Source organism: Protopterus annectens, chromosome 13.part0 (assembly GCF_019279795.1).
Source record: "Protopterus annectens isolate FY-2018-M chromosome 13.part0, PAN1.0, whole genome shotgun sequence".
In the NCBI taxonomy this organism is placed as follows: Eukaryota; Metazoa; Chordata; order Ceratodontiformes; family Protopteridae; genus Protopterus; species Protopterus annectens.
The window spans coordinates 619,822,937-619,843,644 of NC_056747.1; the positions used below are offsets into that span (position 1 = coordinate 619,822,937).

The 20,708-nt window shown below is 40.9% G+C and overlaps 1 protein-coding gene across 1 annotated transcript in view; it reads right to left on the bottom strand.

Moving 5' to 3' along the window:
* Positions 1 to 20,708, bottom strand: part of DOC2B (double C2 domain beta) — a 2,257,420-nt gene that overhangs the window by 626,155 nt on the left and 1,610,557 nt on the right. The gene's annotated exons all lie outside the window — the stretch shown is intronic.

Below are 20,708 nucleotides of genomic sequence, written 5' to 3' on the forward strand. Positions count from 1 at the left end.
CCCAGATATGCTCAGAACTAGTTCAAAATGATGTGAAGATTACTGATCCTACAGACATTGCCAACATACTGGCTGACAGGTTCAGTGCAAACTTCTCCCCCCCCTCCCCCCCAAAAGGAGAGATATCTATACCAAGCGATTGCAGCCCCACAAACATCTCCAACGCCAAGTGAGAACTGCTCTCTCCAAAGCAAAAAACACAGCATCCATGGGACCTGATGGTGTCCCCGGCTGTGTGCTCCACGAACTCAACGAGGAATTAAACCCACAGCTAGGACAGCTGTTTAATCATAGTCTTACCTCTGGATACTCCAGGGAGTGGCGCACTGCAACTGTGGTCCCACTTCACAAAGGCGGTGCCTCCACCGACCCTGGAAATTACCGCCCATTAGCTTGACAAGCCTTATCTGCAAAGCCATGGAGAGGATCATAATGGACCTCATAAATAAAGACATAGGGAATTTGCAGACTTTGGATCCATCCCAGTTTGGCTTTGTCAAAGGCAGATCATGCCTTCTAAACTTGGTTGACTTTTTCAAAACAGTCACCAAAGCCATTGATGAGGGAAAGGCAGTCCATACAGCCTACCTCGATCTGGCGAAGGCCTTTGATACAATACCCCACTCGGGTATCATTGAAAAACTCATCAGCTTAAATGTTAACCCATACATCACAAGATGGGTTGCAAACTGGCTGAGTGACAGAACCCACAGGGTCAGAGTTACTGGCGCCATGTCAGACTCAAAGCCTGTCACAAGTGGTGTACCACAGGGTTCAGTCCTGGGCCCACTCTTGTTTGGCATCTACTTTTCCAAGTACAAGCAAACACAGGAGGGTTATGGCTGACAAAGTTTGCAGATGACTGCAAACTGGCCATAGTAGAAAACACATCTGACACAGATATCCTTCAGAAGGGTCTCACAGAAACGGATAACTGGTGCCAGAGCCATGGCCTAAAGTTAAATGCCAAAAAATGCATGTCATACCCTTCGGGAAAAACAAGGTTACCCCTAGCTACCAAATAGGTGGCAATCCACTGAGTACAGAAGAAGTTATCAGGGACCTGGGGACCCAGGTTGATAGTAGTCTGTCATTCGACACCCATGTAGCTAACGTAGTTAGGAAGACCTTCTACATTGCCCACCTTATCATGAAGGGATTCTCATCTAGATCAAGGGAGGTCATACTCTCCCTATACTCATCACTCATCAGACCAATGATTGAGTACAATGCCCCATTCGGAATGTATCTGACCCGACACTTGCAGCAGCTGGAGAGGCCACAAAAGTTCCTCACCAAAAGGATAAAGGGTCTCAAACATCTGTCCTATGCTGCCCGACTGAAAGAACTCCAGCTCTATTCAGTCGCTTACCGCTTGCTCAGTGGTGACCTTTGCCTAACATACAAGGCCATGTCAAACCCAGATTTGATGAATATGCTTCACCTCAAAAAATCTAGATCCGTCAGAGCCACAAGGGCGGGAGACTTAAACCTCGACACGGCTATTAATAGGACGTGCTGGAGGGATAGATTCATCACCCAAAGACTCCCTATGCTGTGGAATAAAATCACGGTATATGTGAGGCAGAGCACCTCGCTGGCCTTGTTCAAGAGAAATCTTGACCAATGGATGGGAGATCGCAGATATACCCCAGGGATTACCTCAGTGTCACTGCTCAACAGAGGCACAGCAAAATAATGGGTATAGTTCCCCATACTAAAGGGGTGGCGTAAGCCACAAAACTATGGGCTAGGCTTGTAAATGCCCTCGGGCAGATAGCCTAGTATGAACCTATGAACCTATGAACCTATGAATAAATAAAACAACTGACCAACATTAAAACAAGGTCAATATAAAACATGTAAACTATCTATTTTTCAGAACAGGTTTATGCGAAGTCATTTTGTAATCTAGGACAACAATGGTGTTTTAATACCAGATGAGAGAGAAGTCTCAGAGCACTCTGTGTTTTGGAACCTGACAATGAAGGATATTGGTTGTTTAAATTATGATAAAGTCAAACACCAGAGCTTCAATCACAGGATATATTAAAATAACACAGATTAACACATTCACACAGCAAAACAGTACTTAACTAATTTCACTATAGTTTTCTGACTGATCTAAAGAATTACTATTCCCTGGTCACTTACTAGAGCAAGGCAAGATGGAGTAGGTGAGGGATCTGGATTTTAAATATTGCTCTTTTAAGCTTAGAAGGTTGCCAGAATATCAGATTTTGGGTTGGTGTACATTTTCTGAAGGATACAAAGTCTTAAACTCAAAAGTTTGTCATTATTTAGCTGGAAAACCACAAATTTTATGAGGAATAGACCATAAATTTGAAACGTAAATCTGGTCATTATGCAAAATCTGGAAAGTTGAAAGGCATGATGTAAAGACATGATGTAAAGACACACACATATACACAGCCACTTTATTAATTCTCCCAGTTTCTGCTTGTGGACAAATAAATGAAACACAGCCCCATACACACAAATAGCAGTGGAACTTTTTGCACCCCCTTTATGGTCTGTGGTTTTGCTTTCTCTGAGGATTAAAGTCAGTCAGAAATGCCTATTATTAGGAGTTTCATAACTCAGATGTTTAACAAATTTTCTTTTTTTTTTTTGTATAGACAGTATTAATTGTATAGACAGTATTTTCTTCTGATTTTTTGTTAAGTTTTACTGCTTTGCCGCCTACTTTTTGGCATTTTCCGGCTTGCTAAAGTTTATATCTGTAACAGTAACAGTACTTGGAACACATTTAGAGCCTGTTTACTGCATTTCCTGTGTTGCACTTAATTTAAAATAATTTTTTTCTCTAAAAACTGCTTTTACCTGATTTTGGCCTAGCACTCGTGTGGGGTCATTTATTGCACTGTTGTGATTATTTTGCTGCTTGTGTATCTCTGCTACCTTTAAACTACAACAAAAAGAAAAAAAAAATCTTGCTTTTTTCCCACTTTCTGAAAGTTAAAGAAAGTTCAGTTACAGATTTGCTGTTCTGAAATGTTTGGAAGTTTCTAGAAGGCCAGTGCTTGCTTGGGCTAAAGGGAAGTCTCTGTGTTCACCAGTGGGAGTGGTTAACACTGAACAGCCTGCCTGTCCCTGGAGGAATGGTTACTGCCTAGAAGCTGTAGTTTTATTGGCCATTTTGGGTCAATTCTAAACTTCTTGATCTGTCTCTCTTAAAACCCGGCTGCCTCGTGGTTTTGGCATCTTTTCAGGCTTGTTAGTTGTTGCTGAAGCACCTACCAAGGGGAGAAAACGCTGAGAGAAGAAAAGGAGCCACTTTTGTGATTTTAAGTATTTTCTTCTGATTTTTTGTTAAGTTTTACTGCTTTGCCGCCTACTTTTTGCCATTTTCCGGCTTGCTAAAGTTTATATCTGTAACAGTAACAGTACTTGGAACACATCTAGAGCCTGTTTACTGCATTTCCTGTGTTGCACTTAATTTAAAATCATTTTTTTCTCTAAAAACTGCATTTTACCTGATTTTGGCCTAGCACTCGTGTGGGGTCATTTATTGCACTGTTGTGATTATTTTTCTGCTTGTGTTTCTCTGCTACCTTTAAACTACAACAAAAAGAAAAAATAACAAAAAAAAAATCTTGCTTTTTTTCCACTTTCTGAAAGTTAAGAAAGTTCAGTTACAGATTTGCTGTTCTGAACTGTTTGGAAGTTTCTAGAAGGCCGTGCTTGCTTGGGCTAAAGGGAAGTTTCTGTGTTCAACAGTGGGAGTGGCTAACACTGAACAGCCTGCCTGTCCATGGAGGAGTGGTTACTGCCTAGAAGTTGTAGTTTTATTGGCCATTTTGGGTCAATTCTAAACTCCTTGATCTCTCTCTCTTAAAACCTTACAACTCTCTTTTTGCGCGGTTTTGCACACTAAGCAGCGTCGGGCTGCGCCGCCTAAACAGGTTTAAACTATTCCAGGCTCCACAAAGTCTGCTCTTTACTTTTTCCCTTAGAACTGTTCCAACTCTCAAAGTAATCACTCTGTTCTCTTTCTAAAGCCCTGCACTTGCTCAGCTCTTATAAGGAAACACTAACTAACTAAAGCACTACACCCTCCTTGACTTCTCATAAGTATTAGGCTCCTGATTGGTCCTTCCTGATCAAGTGAAAAATCAGATCCCTTCCCTAATCTGATCAGTAAAAACAGTTCCCTGTACTAATCTGGTATGTCCAAGGGTCAGTTTCAAGGTTACTCTCCAGTCCAGCTGGTGAATCTGGGAATTTTGAGGCAATGTTACAATTGCCTTATGTACACAGACAACCCTCTCCTCCTTCCAACAAACTCTAATACATGTGAGAGATGCAGTTACACAGCCAAACTGGAGGCAGAGCTCTCTCAACCCAAGACTGGTACAGTCAGTCAGGAGGAAAAGGTAACCACCCGCACCACAAATCCAGTCTCACACAGACCTATTGCATCTGCATACCCAACACATAAACACACAAAAACATACTCCGAGGCTCTAAATAAAAATCTGCCTAAACAGCAAAGACCTCCTGAGCAGATATCCAAGCAACAGCCACCCCTCAATAATACCCACGAATCACATATCTCACAATATCAGTGTGCCTCACAGTCACAGCCCTTAAGGCCAAACAACACACCAAATACACTTGTTATAGGGGACTCTATTGTCCGGCACACTGACGTCCCACTCACCAGACTGAACAAGGAGAAGGTCACTGTAAGCTGCCTGTCAGGTGCCAGGATCCACCACATAATGCAAGCACTCAGGTCACTCCAAAGCAAGTACAAGTATGACTCCGTCATTGTCCATGGTGGTGTGAATGACCTGAGACGTACCTCCCTGGACTACATGAAAAGAGACATAGAGGAGCTCTCTGAACATGTAGCCCAGGCTGGTATGACCCTGACCTTGAGTAGCATCTTGCCCTCACCAAGAATGATGCCACAGTATAAAGACAAAATGATCAATTTCAACAATTGGCTAAAGTATTGGTGTCATTCAAAGGGGATCCAGTGTCTGTCAGCCTGGGATGACATGCTCGACAAGCCACGTTGCTTCGCTAGGGACGGCTTGCACCTGTCACCCTTAGGCTTTCTTATACTGACCAAGGCTCTTGCCACCCCCATAGTGCCTTTTTTAGGCAAGGCTCAAAGGACAAACCCACCTCCATAGACAACCCAAGGATAAAAAAACTAAAGGTAATGGTACTCAATGCCAGAAGTCTAAACCTCAAGATGCACGCACTCGAGGCTCTCCTCAGTATGGAGAAAATCGATGTCTGTGCAGTAACAGAAACCTGGTTCAAGGTTCCTGAGAGCACCCCAGCACTACCAGGTTATAACTCATACCATGCGTTTCGGCCCCAAAACTCGGACTGAAGCACAAAAGGAGGGGGAGTATCTATATTCATCAAAGATACCTACACCTCTAGGTTAGTGGCACTGCATGAAGCATCGGAAACCATCCATGTGCAACTAACAGCGGGCAAAACTGCCTTTCAGTTTGTAGCCTGCTACAGAACACCCTCCCTATTACAGGAACCCCACTTGGCATTCCTGAGAATACTGGAGAATATGAAGGTCTCTCCAAACACTATGTTATTAGGTGACTTCAACTACCCAAACATTGACTGGAAAAACTACTCAAGCCCAAACACCCTTGCCCAATGGTTCCTTGAATTTATAAACTCTAACGCAATGGAACAACTAGTCACCACTCCCACAAGAGGGAACAACATATTGGACCTGGTCATCACCAACATGGGGGCTCTATGTTCCACACCAGAGGTAAACCCCTCATTGGTAAGATCAGACCACAAACAAATTTCCCTGGACATCCATATCCCGTCCCCACCCCCAGCCAAGGAAATCACTGTAAAGAATTTCTCAAAAGCCAGCTTTGCACTTCTCAAGACTGAGGTGGAATCCTTCAAAGCCCCCGGGTCAGAGGATAATACAGCCCAATCTGCAGAATCCTTTACAAATGCATTCTATGAGCACCTGTAGGAATGCATGGATTGTGCTATCCCAAATAAAACCAAGACTCACTCCTCCAAAAACAGGAGACCGGTCTGGTGGACCCCGGCCATAAATAAGCTATACAACAGAAGGAGGAAGCTACTATATGACAGAGCAAAATCCCAAAAAGGAAAGGCATCTCTGATCAGTATTAGCAAGAAACTTTGATCCCTCATAAAATCATCAAAGGCCAGTTTCAAAAGAAAAATTGCCCTAGACACTAAAGATAATCACAAGGCCTTCTTTAGTTATGTCAGGAATATGGGTGGAAACTCCCAGATATGCTCTGAATTGTTGCATAACGGTACAAAATATACCGAACCTACAGATATAGCCAACATCCTGGCAGACAGATTCAGCGCAAACTTCTCCCCCCCTTTCCCCCCAAAGGAGCAAATGCCTATCCCAACTGTATGTAACCTCCCTGACATCATAGATGCACAGGTGAAAGCTGCCCTCTCCAAAGCAAAAAACACAGCATCTATGGGACCGGACGGTGTCCCAGGCTGTTTCTTACATGAGCTCCAAGAAGAACTGAACCCTCACATTAAGTCACTGTTCAAACTTAGCCTTACCCAAAGAATGGCGTACAGCTACAGTGGTCCCACTCCACAAAGGTGGTGCCACAACGGACCCTGGGAACTATCGCCCCATAAGCCATGGAGCGTATTATCATGGAACTCATAAACAAAGACATTGGGAGCCTCCAGACACTGGACCCTACCCAATTCGGCTTTGTTAAGGGCAGATCTTGCCTCTTAAACCTAGTTGATTTCTTTGAAACAGTTACCAAAGCCATAGATGAGGGCAAGGTAGTCCACACAGCCTACCTTGACCTTGCAAAAGCCTTCAACACAATACCCCACTCGGGCATCATAAATAAGCTTACCAGCTTAAATACCAACCCCTATATCACAAGATGGGTTGCAAACTGGCTCAGAGATAGAACCCACATGGTCAGAATCGCAGGTGCCATGTCCGAATCCAAACCAGTTACAAGTGGTGTCCCACAGGGCTCAGTTCTGGGACCTCTCTTGTTCGGTATATACTTCTCTGAGGTTCAGGCTAACACGGGGGGGATTATGGCTGACAAAGTTCGCAGATGACTGCAAACTGGGGGCCATAATCGAATCTCCAGCTGACACAAGCATCCTCCAAAAGGGTCTCACAGAGACGGATGCTTGGTGCCAGAGCCACGGCCTCAAGCTAAATGCTAAAAAGTGCATAGTCCTCCCCTATGGGAAAAACAAGGTGCCCACAAATTACCTCATAGGTGGTAATCCATTAAGTACGGAAGAAGTAATTAGAGATTTGGGGACCAACATAGATAATAATCTCTCCTTTGATAATCACGTTGCCAAAGTGGTTAGAAAGACCTTCTATATAGCCCACCTTATTACGAAAGGGTTTGCATCTAGATCAAGAGAGGTCATTGTGCCCTTCTACTCGTCACTCATCAGGCCCATAATTGAATACAGTGCCCCTTTTGGGATGTACCTTACCCGACACCTGCAGCAGCTGGAGAGACCCCAAAAGTACCTCACCAAGAGGATCATGGGCTACAAACAGATGTCCTATGCAGCTCGACTAAAGAAACTCCAGCTCTACTCAGTTGCTTACTGCCTACTCAGTGGCGATCTATGCCTGACGTACAAAGCCATGTCAAACCCAGAATTAATGGACATGCTCCACCTCAAAAAATCCAAGTCCCTTAGAGCTACATGTTCCAGGGACTTAAACCTCAGCACAAAAATAAATAGGACATGCTGGTGGGACAGATTAATTTCCCAGAGGCTCCCCTCACTCTGGAATAGAATCCCAATTCATGTTAGACATAGCCCCTCGCTGACCCTCTTCAATCGAAATCTGGACGCGTGGATGGGAAATCGCAAATTCACCCCTGGGATCTCTTCTGTGTCCCTGCTAGACAGAGGCACAGTAAACTAATCTTAAAAGGGCACCTTCTGTGACCTACTTTACAGAGGCACAGTAGGCTAATCTAATAGGGAGGCGGAAGCCAAATACACTCTGGCTAGGCTTATAAATGCCCTAGGGCAGATAGCCTAGTATCTACCTATGAACCTATGAACCTAAATTGATATTGATGGACTGACTGTCTGTTGTCGTTAGTAATCTTGTCTAGCCATCTTTCAATCTCATTTCTGCATGCACGCAAGTACTCGAGCACAAATAAACACAAACATACACATGAACATACACACAAACACACAATTTTCTTTTACTAAGTTTTTCTTTTCACTTTTACACTCCGCTTGCTTCTTAACTATCAGAGCTTCATGGCAGCTTAATATGCTGCTGTGAAGCAGTGGACTTGTTTTTTCAGTGGGCATTACCTGTACATTAACGCCCTGCTGGAGAGTGTTATTTTTCTAATCAGGGTTTAATGTACAGTTTTCCATTTTCTAATATGTATCAGCACATTAGCCTTACACAATGTACTCAATATTGCTTAATCTTACCAAGAAGCATAGCAATGAAGAAATGAATATTCAATGAAAAAATATGACATCTGAGAAATACAATACTGTAACTGTTAAAAAAAGTTAAATATAAAATTAATAAAGAGATGGCAAACAGATATGACACTTTAGAAGAAGACAATATGGAGATGGGAAAAGAAGATGTACATGATCTAGAATCTGTAACAGTCCTAAAAGTGATTAAAAAGGAGAAATCAAAATGGTATCAAAATGCATGGACAAGATCCAACCTAATAAAACACGATGAAATATGGATGGGAATTGTTTATGATAATGTGAATTGTCTAATAACATAAAAGTCAAATGATAATTGTAAAGTGGTTAAAACAGATGGATGTAAGAAGGACCGTCTCCAATTTTTTACAGCCAAGGGAAATGAAGATGATGCGCTCTTTGTCTTTGGAGAGTTACATTTTGAGGCAACAGATGAGTACAAATAATCTGTTTTATGCTTATTTATATGTTTTTCTCTGCATGCCTCCCAGAGGATGATGTTTTGACAAAAGCTACAAAAATTGATCTACACATGGTCAACCTTTCTCAGTGCTTTAACATTCATCTCTGGTCCTGTATTTTTTTTATTTGCCTTAAGCAGAAAGGAATTGTGGAAGTTGCATATGAACTGCTAGGTCTTTGGGTTGTTTAGTAAAATACACTCAGAAGAACAGAATTGATTTTACCAGTCTCCACAACACTTGTGAATACCTGTTACTCAGGAAAATTTGGTCTCCTGTGTAGCAGTTGTTTATTTTTGAGAAATCTTTTAGAAAGGCCATAAATCCTTGGCTTTTTAGATATACAGGGACTGACTGAAACATTTGTATAAAGGAGGTGTGAGGGCTGTAAATTTTGCTCTTAGCCAATAGTTTTCTTATTAACTGTGTATCATTCTATTAATAATATCAGAGAAGATATGAGTGAATAAACCAATTAGTAGTAGTTTTAAATGAAATTTCATGTCAGTCAATGTTTTTGTTTGCTTCTGATGGTTAGAAAAAAAGGCAGTAGACTTGACATTTCTGCAGAAAGGGAAGAATTAACATGTTTGTTGTTGTAAATCTAGATTAGAACAAGCCTGTGGCAGTTACATTACAGATGATTTCTGCTTTGTTGATATACATGACAGAGTGAGAAAGCTTTACCTGCTCATCGCCACAGGCTGTATTTTATGGCAGTAAGGATGAGGTAGTCAGCAGTGCTGATACATTTTCTGAAGGGAGCAACTTAGGGAGCTCTCAGATGTGTTTGCAATATGCAGAGAGACTCGACAGGTAGCATAAATGTCTTTCAGGTTGGGAAGATCTGAAGGTTATGAGTTCGAACTCCACACCAGGTGCTTGAATTCCTGCTCCATACCTGGCAGTGCAGCACAAGCAGGGTGCTGTTATACTGAGATACAATCCTAACACGTTCAACAAAAGTCTCATCTGTCTTAACTGGTGACAGTTCCGGTAGATCTTAAAGATCCCAGACCATTTAATGAAGGAAATGTTTCACAAATCAGTGAGTACAGTGCATTGACTATAGACATAGACCAATAATGGTAGCAGAGGGGGTGCAGCACTTTATTTATTTTACATTTGTTGACTGGGTTAGTCTGAGTGAGCTAAGTAGCTTTTTTTCAGCGACAGCCCGGGTCGAAAAGCTCCACAGTTTTACAATTTTAGTGTTAACAGTGTCAGTGAGTTACAATGTGATTTGGCTGTGTATGCATTTTTCCAGTATTTTTGAGAGTGGTGAGAGGATTGCGATGGGTCTGAAGTTTGTAATGTCAGTGGAGTTATCTCCTTTGTGAATGGGTATGGTGTAGAATTCTTTCCAGACAGATGGCACCTTAGATTCTGAGATGGAGTGATTTATTAGGATTGATACAGAGAGGGCAATGGATTCAGCAGCAATTTGTATATATACAATGCAATACATTTTATCAGCAATTTGTATATATACAATGCAAAACATTTTATCAGAAAAATAATAAATAATGGAGAAAAAACATAATAAGCATACATAAGAGAAATGATTCAATATAAGCATTTTCAATAAACAGTGAAGAGAGTTCATAGTGTATGTAGTTATTTCATGAGATATGTAACATTAGAAATGGAAGTAAGAGATGGAGAAGAAGAATGATACTGTGAAGAGGTTTATGAGCTAAAAAGGTTTGAAGTTTTGGTGATTACTTATGAGTTAATGGACGAGATCAGGGAGGATGAGTACAGAGGCAGGACCAGTGATTTTGGAGGTACTCTGTAGTGGCAGTTTTGAATGATTTGGATGTTTAAGGGACCTGATTTCTAGTAGTAATTTGCTCCATGATATGGTAGGATTGTAGCTGTAGAGGTTGCAGCCGATTTTAGTCTTAGGTTTGTATATTGTAGTAGGTTAAGGTCAGAGCTACATAGGGACCTAGTGGGGGAATATTGAGAAATGAGGGGAGATAGGCTAGGGCAGAAGGATTTCACGTATAGTATAGAGTGAATTATCTGTAATTGAGAGAGTAGAAGCTGGTGAGGTAATTCCAGCCAGTTTAGGTAGCTTAGTGAAAGACAATGCTGCGATTTATAAGTTTGGTGAGCAGTGAATCTGGCAACCTTGTTTTAGGTAGACTGTACTTTAGTTAGTAGTGCGGAGTTATGATTGATAAGAATTTGGCAGCTATATAGAAGGCTAGGTAGGAGGTATGCATGAGAGAGGGTTATTTTTGCTTTGTTAGTTAGAAACTTTTTGTTTTGATAAAGAAGGACAGGTTTTTGGTGTGTCTTTTTGATGCAGTTGTTTACAAGGTGATCAAACTTGAGTTGGTCATCTATCATTACTCACAGTAGTTTTGTACTAGGTTCAGCATTAATGGGAATGTTATTGAGGGACAGTACAGAAAATGTAGATTTAAGGTGGGTGAAGTTCTTTGGGAGTAATAGTAAGAGTTTTGTCTTTTTAGGGTTAAGAATTAGCTGGTTGTCACAGAGCCAGGATTCGACTGAGTTCAAAGATACTTGAGTTGCAGAGATAAGATCAGAGGGAGTATCTATCTGCGATAGTGATGACGGTGGAGTCATCTGTGTATTGTACAAGGGAAAGTTTATTAATAAGGGAATTCCAACAAAGAGGTTTCTTCCTGAATATACCATCATATTTAGGGTGTACAAGGGATGACTGTGGACAGGAGGTGTAGAGTAGATTAATGAATATATTGAATAGTAATGGGCCAAGGATAGATCCTTGGGGGACTCCTATTTTGACAGGAAGAGGATAGGAGAGAGCTGAAAGACATCTCAATGATTGTAGACAGTCAGTGAGAAGCTGGAAAACCAGGTAGTAGTAGAGGCAGAAAAGTTTAGGTTAGCCAGTTTGTTCAGCAGAAGATGGTGACAGACTGTATCAAAGGCTTTTGAAAGGTTGAGGGGTAGGCAGGAGACCAACTTATTATTGTCTCTGGCTAGAGAAATAGTATTATATTGTAGTGCTATGTTTAGGGCGAAAGCCATGATATGTAAGAATGAGCAAGTTTTCCTGTGGAAGGTATTTCGTGATTTGGTTGTGTATGCATTTTTCCAGTATTTTTGAGAGTGGTGAGAGGATCGCGGTGGGTCTGAAGTTTGTAATGTCAGTGGAGTTATCTCCTTTGTGAATGGGTATGGTGTAGAATTCTTTCCAGACAGATGGCACCTTAGATTCTGAGATGGAGTGATTTATTAGGATCGATACAGAGAGGGCAATGGATTCAGCAGCAATTTGTAGGAAATAAGGAGGCAGGTTGTCAGCAGAATCAGAGCAGGGTTTAAGTTTAGACAGCAATGATTTTATATAGTTAGTGGGTACCGTTGAAAGAAAGAAAGTGGTACAAGAGTTGAGAGTAGGAGACGATTTGGAAACGTTAGTTGAGTTGGTAGTAGAGTGGAATAATCAGCTTAGATATGGATTTAATGGATTTGCAGTATGCCTCACAATATTTGGTTTGCTGGTTTAGGTCTCAGATAGGTTGCTTTCTGTGCAAAGTCTGCATGCCAAGCCAGTGTCCATGTGGGTTTTTGACAGGTGGTCTAGTTTCCCCTCAACTCCAAAGACATGCAATACAGTAGGTGAACTAGGAGTCCTCCATGCTGTCTAAAGGTATGACTGTGTGAGCATACCCTGGATAGAATGGAGTCCCATTTAGGATTCTTTTTCTGTCTTGCACCCACTGAGTGCCAGGACATGATCCAACCATTCAGCAACCCTGAAATGGGTAAAGCAAGTCAACAAATAATTAATCAATCAATAATTCAACAAAGCATTTTCAGGTTTACACCCTTTTCTTTCATATTTTTTTACTTCTCACCTTGATTTATAGTCTTAACATATTTGTAACTCTACAAATTATTCCACTTTATTACCATCCCTGTTTACCAGCAAACACTTCACCTTGCTTCCTCTGACATATGCCAGTTCCTTATGCATGCAGGTCAAGGTTGAAAAGAAATAAATATACAGTAAAAAGAAAAGAATCATAACACCTAGGAAATATCCAGAATGGGTTACATCAGGGTTACCTTTACTGAAAACTGATTGAAATATTAAGCTGTATGAAGATTATAACTAATCTGTTATTCAAATAGCTTCTTTGGAACAGTACCCATTGTGCTGTTGGGAGGGAGCCAACAGTTTTTCAGAATTAGATATGAGCCCTGCTTATCTATAAGTGTTTTGGGATGAGCAACATGAATAATTTTCTATAAATACTCATAAATGAATGGATTATTGCAAACATCTGTTTGGTCATTTACTTTCTGGAGAGTCATCTGCACTGGGCGTATTTCAGAGGATTATATAAATTTGTTGGAAGAGTGTGACACGTTGCAGTCTATTTGGATAATATCGTTAAAACAAGAAACATTTTTAGAATGTAAAAGAAAGTGTTACGATGATTGAAGGAAACAGGGTTGTAGCCTAAAGGAAACATGTTTTATTAATGGAGTCACAATACTTGAGATATTGTCAAACCCAGAGCTGTTGGACATGCTACACCTAAAGAAATCCCAATCCCTCCAAGCTTCATGCTCTAGGGACCTAAACCTTGTCACCACAATAAACAGGACATGCTGGAGGGATAGATTCCTGTCCCAGAGACTTCCCATACTCTGAAACAAGCTATCCATCTATGTCAAATAAAGTTCCTCATTAGCACTCTTCAAGAAAAATCTTGATGAGTGGATGGGAAATAGAAAATACACCCTGGGGATCACTTCTGTGGCTCTGCTCGACAGTGGCACAGGAAAATAACTTTCTTGGGTGGCATAAGCCAGGGAAACTTGTTGGCTAGGTAAACTTAGGCCTTTGGGCTGATAGCCTAGTACCTACCTATGAACCTATATGCAGTAGATGCACATGGTTTATGTCCCCCAGAAACTAAAATAAAGGCTTCTGAGAAGGTTCATTTCTCGGCAAATATTGCCAAGCTAAAAGCATTTTTGCTTACATAATTTCTGTAACAAGTTCTTACCAAATCTGGCAGCCCAGTAAAACATTGCTTCTTATGCTATGCAACAATGCATTATGGGAATAGAGAGGAAATCAAAAAGTGTAATCAGCAGTTTTACTATGTTCTGAAAATGTGGTTGCACATTACTTAGAGCTGATCTTCTCTTTTCATACTTTTTTATGCGATGCAGAAGCTCTTCATTGACACAGAATGCTCAAAGGCAGAAATAAATCCTTTGAGCTTATGTCTCATATACTGATGTGTGTTGAGAAAAAAGTATTCAAAAATATTTAAAAAACATTTGTTTTTGCATCCATGACTGACAGTCCCTTTTGTTTCCCATCATCAGGGAAATGATTGGATAGGATGGGACATCATTCAGACAGCTATCAGTGGTGCGTCAAGGTTTTCTCCTTAGTTTTCACTGTCTCTTTCACATGAACCTGGTGAGGTATAAGTGAGGGACATGTAATAGAATGACAGGGGAAGATGACCCCTCACTTCTGTAAGGGGTGTTCTCTCCAGGCAATTCAGACCCACCTTCTGAGGTACTAGAGGTGAGCTGCCTGATCTTCACCAGAAAGTTAGCATTAACAGTGTGCCCCTGAGTAAACATAATCCTTCCTTCCTTCCCTCCCTCCCCCTGGGAGAGACAAGGAGGCCGCTGTGACTCTTCACTCCTCCCCCTTCCTGCTTGGCTCTTCCACTGTTGGGAGTTGCTAGTTGAACCATCGTCACTTGTGACACAGTCAGGAATCGGCTCCTGCACCATAGGGCCAGGCTAAAATTGGGCAAGGAATGAAGAGCTGTACGTTTTCCAATCTAGAGTGTACATACATATTTGCATAGATATGTTGTACTACGCTCTCGGATTAAAAAAGTCACTGGTTACTTTGTTTAACAAAAAGAAATATGTCCACAAGCAGGTGAATCAAGAGTTGAGCAATTCTCAGGGCTACTGAGAACTTATAAGACCACCTATAGACAAGTAACGCTATGGGTCTACTTCACCCTGTCGAAGGCCGACAATATCGAAGCTGATATTGTCAGCAGCAAAATGTCGAAAGCAAAAGTCATTGCGTGTGTAAATGGAAATCTCCATAAGGGGAAATTTCCATTTACTGAAATGTAGTGCAATCTCGGAGTTGGTAAATTTAAGTAGCGGGGGGTGCAAGGGGGCTTGCCCCCCTGCATAGAGCAATTTGTGTTGTGTTTGGGTGTTTTTTTTTTTTTGTGTGTGTTCAATGTTCGGGGGGTTCGACATTTTCATGTCGATTATTACTCTGTCGACAGTTTGAGTTTTCGACAGCATAATATAAATGCAAAACTACACGGTTAATACTGATACAGTGAGTAGGCTAGATATATAGTCTTCAGACTGGACATACCCAAAAAAGCAAGAATGCTAGATGCCATGAGCAAAGCTCCATTATGTACAGAACAAATTAAACAGTGAACTGCCAAACTAGGGCTGCCACCTTTGGAAAAGGATAAAACCTGCACAAAACCTGCCATTTGCTCTACCCATTTCAATAAGTAAATGTGCGTTGCTTCATTTGCAAAGTAAATAATGGTGCTAACAACAATCTTGAAGAAACAGTAAATGTACTAAATAGACAGATGAGCAAGTAGCTTGGTATTATGTTTGCTGAAACTCTCCCACTAGATAAGCAAATTGGTTTAAAAATTATACTAAGGAAATGCAGACAAGAAACAAGCAAAACACTATTCTAACAACCTAGTTTAAATGCAAATAGAAAATCCAAGTGAAACAGTAAACAGTTTGGAAAAAAAACGTATACTTCAGAAATATGTTGCCTCTCAGAATGACTCACAATACCTGACAAGCATTCACCAAAACCTTATTCCCTGACAGAGAACCTGATTTTCAGACTTGTTAGGAAAATTTCCTAAAAGTTGTCAACCCTCTTGCAAAAATACAGTTTTGATGCAAGTTTATGAACATTTATTGAAGTCCCCTAACTGACTGATGACACAGCAAATAAATAAATATTTGCAGAGAGAGAGAAGCATGTTGTACATTCATTGTCCTTGATTTTACAGAATGTCCATAATTTTGACTCATATATTTTGCTGTGCTCATCTTAAATTTTTTGATTTTCTGGTAAATCCTAGAAGACTACAGTCAGTGAATAATGCCAGATATTACAGTTTAATACTTATTATTGATCATAAAATGCATTCTGGTGCAAAACCTGTTGTTCTTTTAACATTTCAGAGTGAATTAGAATAATATTTAAAGATTGTCCCATGGCCTTTGTTCCCCAGTTACTTTTGAAATGTCCAGAATTCTTGAGCAAAGAGGATGACAGGCATATCCCACACCTCTTCTATATATTTATACTAACATCACACAATAATGGTGAATGGGGAGAAATCAATAGAATATAATCAATCAATAGAATGTCAAAGTGAACAATGTCCATTCCTCTTTAGCTCTGCAGCCAACAAAATGAAGTAACCCCCTTCTCATAAGCAGTCTTTAGAAAAATCAATATGTCACAAGAAACAGCACTGCCATCACTCACAGGAATATGTTAAAGTTGTCAAAGGATCCATATAGCAAAACGTTCCTTCGATGTATTGGCCACTCAAATAAATGAACTTGATAAATTGTGCTCTGACAGGGTAGAATTGTTCTCAGTTAATGGCTCAGAATCACAACATTACATGCAGTCAATGTAAATTTAAAGCTGGTTACTCGTATATCCATTTAAAGTGACACTTCAGGGAGTACAGATGACTGCAGCTACCAAAAACTCACAACAGCCTGGGTACTGGTATGAGTGTTTACAAGTTTAGCTACAGAATACGTATTATCTGTGTTCAGTTTCCCCTACAGTGATGTCACCAGAGCCAGGTTGCAGTGCCAGGAAACTTAGAAGGACTGTCCTTAATATCAAAATAAAACACAAACATCTGATTATTTTTGCAATGGGGGCTGTACAGTGTGGCAGTATATATGTTAAGGAGAATTCCTAGCAGCATAAGGTTTCCATTTTGATTTATTTATTTCAGAGTGATAAATGGGTAAGTGGACTAGTCAACAGACCCTTTTCAGCCATGACCCAGGCACCATGGTACAAGATATAAACAGAAAATTATACACAGATTAAAGAATGCAGAGTTGTATATAAGTACAGTAACAAAGCAGAGAAAATACATTGGTGTATTATTTACAGTTATAAATGCAAGTGATATATTACAATTTACAGTACGTACATTTAAGGCAGGCATTCAACTAGATGTCGTTTCTTAAAACTATATCTTTAGAAGAAAGATATGACAACAGTACGAGCTGTAAGGATTACCCACTGTTATGGAAGCAACAGCATTCAGTGTCCTTGAACAGTTTTTCTTTCAGTTTAATTCTAAATAATTGATAATACAAGGAGTTTGGTCTAGAATTACATGCAAAGTTTATGTTAGTGTATTTCACCCTGCATAATCTGGGTCCCTTTATCTGAAAGAACTACTGGTTATTGCATAGTCTGGCTAGATCTTTACAGGCAGTTTCTTTGAGGTGGCAGGGTGTTCTAAGGGTGGAGCCTGATGTACCTGGCATTTGATACTTTTTATATTAGGACCTATACCTTTGGAATCTCCTACTCCAGTGGTTGTGGCTACAACTTGACATTAAGGTTTGTCTCATCTAATCAGGCATAAGCAAATCAAGATGATTTATCAGCATAGCATCATAGTGAAAATAATGTCAGCTGCATAAAATAAACAGTAAAAACACCCCATAAATGCATTCTCTGCCTCATGCACTCCAGTACCCCCATTATTTTTATATAGCTACTCTGAGGTCATGTAAACTTGGGTAAAGAAGTTGTTGTTGTGTCTTTCGGCTTTTCTCGGTTAGGGGTCGCCACAGCGGAACTCCAGTCCGCTAATGATTGGCAGCAGATTTTTACGTGCCGAGTTGCTGGCCCTGACACACAACCTTCAACGAAGGTACGCCCATTCACGCATGTCTCCACACAGAAGACGCCCTAGCTGAGAATCAAACAGGACAACGTCTTACTGTGAGGAGACAATAATATTTTATTATTAGTATTCCCTTTTTTGTCAAGACTGGCAAAAACTAGAGTACGGAAAGTAATAGTGAATAAATATTCCTTTTACATGACACATATAACCAATGCACACAGCTGCAAAGCACAGTTAAGTCATGTAGTAGGATTTTGAAAAAGCATGACCACAGAGTGTATCAATTTATCAAAGCTTGGTGAAATAACTAATGACATCTTCAAAAACAGTACTTGGGCTCTATATATTTTGATTTCTATCCATTAGATTGTGAGTGTCAACAATTGTAAAAGTCAGCTAAAGTCATTTTTTTTTTTGGGAGGGGGTGGACCACCTTTCAGTCTCCTCCACCATTTCCAGTTCTAAATACAGTTACTTTAAGGTCACTCCAGTTTGGGGAAAGAGGCACAAACATGAGATTTTTTTGACTCTCACAAATTAATGGATCAAAATTAAGACCATGACGGTAGTACTTGACAAGGGGGGGGGGGGGGTTCGCAATGCTGACCAGCTGTAACAGGTCCTTCAAAGCCAAACATTTGGCTTGGCTTTCAATCAGTCTAAATCATGTTATTTCTATGCTGATTGTTATTTATTTGTTTTGCTCTTATGTTTTATTTTATATGTTTTTGCAGTGTGTTTTGGAAACATGCACAGACATAAATTTGAAAATGAGCCTTTTCACCAAATGATGAACTACTTTGACTTACCAGAATAAACTTCTGAGCAGTGAAAGGTTTTCTAAGAGCTTTTATCATCTCTAACACTTTAACTGGAAGTTTCAGTAGGATCAAGAGATCTAAATTCGGAGCCATGCCATGAAGTGGAGGTGAATGTCACACCATCAGCTCATAATCTCTTGGTTTGGATATGGAGTTTCATGTATTGCTAAGGATCGAAGAGCCTGAACCATGATACAATAAGGATGATTTGCGATTAGGTGTAGAATCAGAGGAAATGATGAAAAGGCAAGTAAAAAATCACTCTTGTTAGTAGAGGGACAATGCATCCACTGCCAGTTCTCCCTTGCTTTGCTGCACTGAAAAGAAGAGAGGACCATATCTTCCCATGTGGCAAACAAACTGATCTTTGGGATAACTTACTGCAGAATATGTTGATTATATAAAACTTTCAAATCATTACATTCACATTCCCAGGATTTAAACAGATGAGAGTGATGCTCCTGTCCCCTGACAGGTCTGCATCACTTCTCTAAACAGGGGTACATATAAGCAAGAGCCACCAATCCTATTTAGGTACATAATTGCTGCTGAATCAAATCAGGAGTGGCTCCAGCTGTAACTCTTTTCCCACAGCCTTCATGACAACAAACACTGCTAAAGTTTTGTGTGGGTTAGTGGAGTCTTCCCCTCCATGCACCAAAGAACAGGCATAGTGGGATCTCCACCATGACACTGATATACTCATCATTAAAGCTTTATGCTGGGTTCTGCTTCCAGAAGGGAAGACACACATCGATGCTGGTGTGGAGTGTCCACCACTCAGGGACCTGGCTTCCAATGTCTGACACTGAAAGATCAATGATGATGTGGTGATCTGCAGTCACTGGCATCTCAGAATCCCACATACTCAGGCATGCAAAAGACACCAAGATCACTGTCACCATTATGCCATGAAAAGACAGGAAAGTCTAAGCCTCAACCCTTTGTTGCATTCTCACCCAGGCTGCCAAAGACCTCACCCAGGCTGCCAAAGACATGAACTCCTCGGCATTATCTATCAGCAGGGCTCACTTACAGTGGGAGTATGAAAATTCATCCCATTGAGGGCAGTCCTCTGAGATGAGATCAGAGTCCTTTTTACATTTTCTGGAGACCCCCATGGACGGCAACTACTGCAGCATCCATATTGGGGACGCTACCAGTGAGAACATTGATGTGGGATTAGAAGCCAGTCAACCAGGCAGGAAATGACATGACATTTCTTTTCATGCACAGCTGCCACCACCACCACTACTACAGCTTTCACTGTAGTAAGTACTCTGGGAGGAGAAGAGAGGTCAAATGGCAGCATTTTGTGGGAACAAAAAGAACAACCTGCATGTACCCAGACAATGATGTACCTGAAGGCATATACCATGTCCACTGGCACCACCCAGTTGCCTTGCAGCAGTAACGGCACAATCCCTTGGGGAGTGAAGTACCACATGAGTACACTGAAGCTGCTGAAGTCCAAGATGGGAAAGAAATTCACCATCCCTTTTGGAACTAAAAAGAGGTAGGAGTTACACCATCAGCCTTGTTCCAAAGGATGGACAGCCTCTACAGTCTCTTTAATGAGTGGAATATGTTTCTTTTCACACAGACTGTCAAAAACTCTGAAGAGACAGTGATAACTTGAGCTCTGAGCTCTGAAAAGGGCTTCTACTTGAGGAGGACATATATGCTGTAAGAGTTGTCCCTCCATGATGATGATGAGAACCTCTTGGTCTTTTGTAATTGCTATCCCTGCCACAATGAACCTGCAGAATCATTTCCTACCTCAGACAGTCCCGGATTATAATCATGACTGCAGCTGTTGTGACAGTGGGGCCAGCCTCCTTGGAGACTTTGCAGTTTAACTCGAATAGGCAAAACCGCTGATGTTTGAGAGCCAGCATTAGTCTGTGAAAGATGCTTCTTTTTCCTTGGAGGTTTACTTGGCACAGAAGAGGGTGAATGAATTG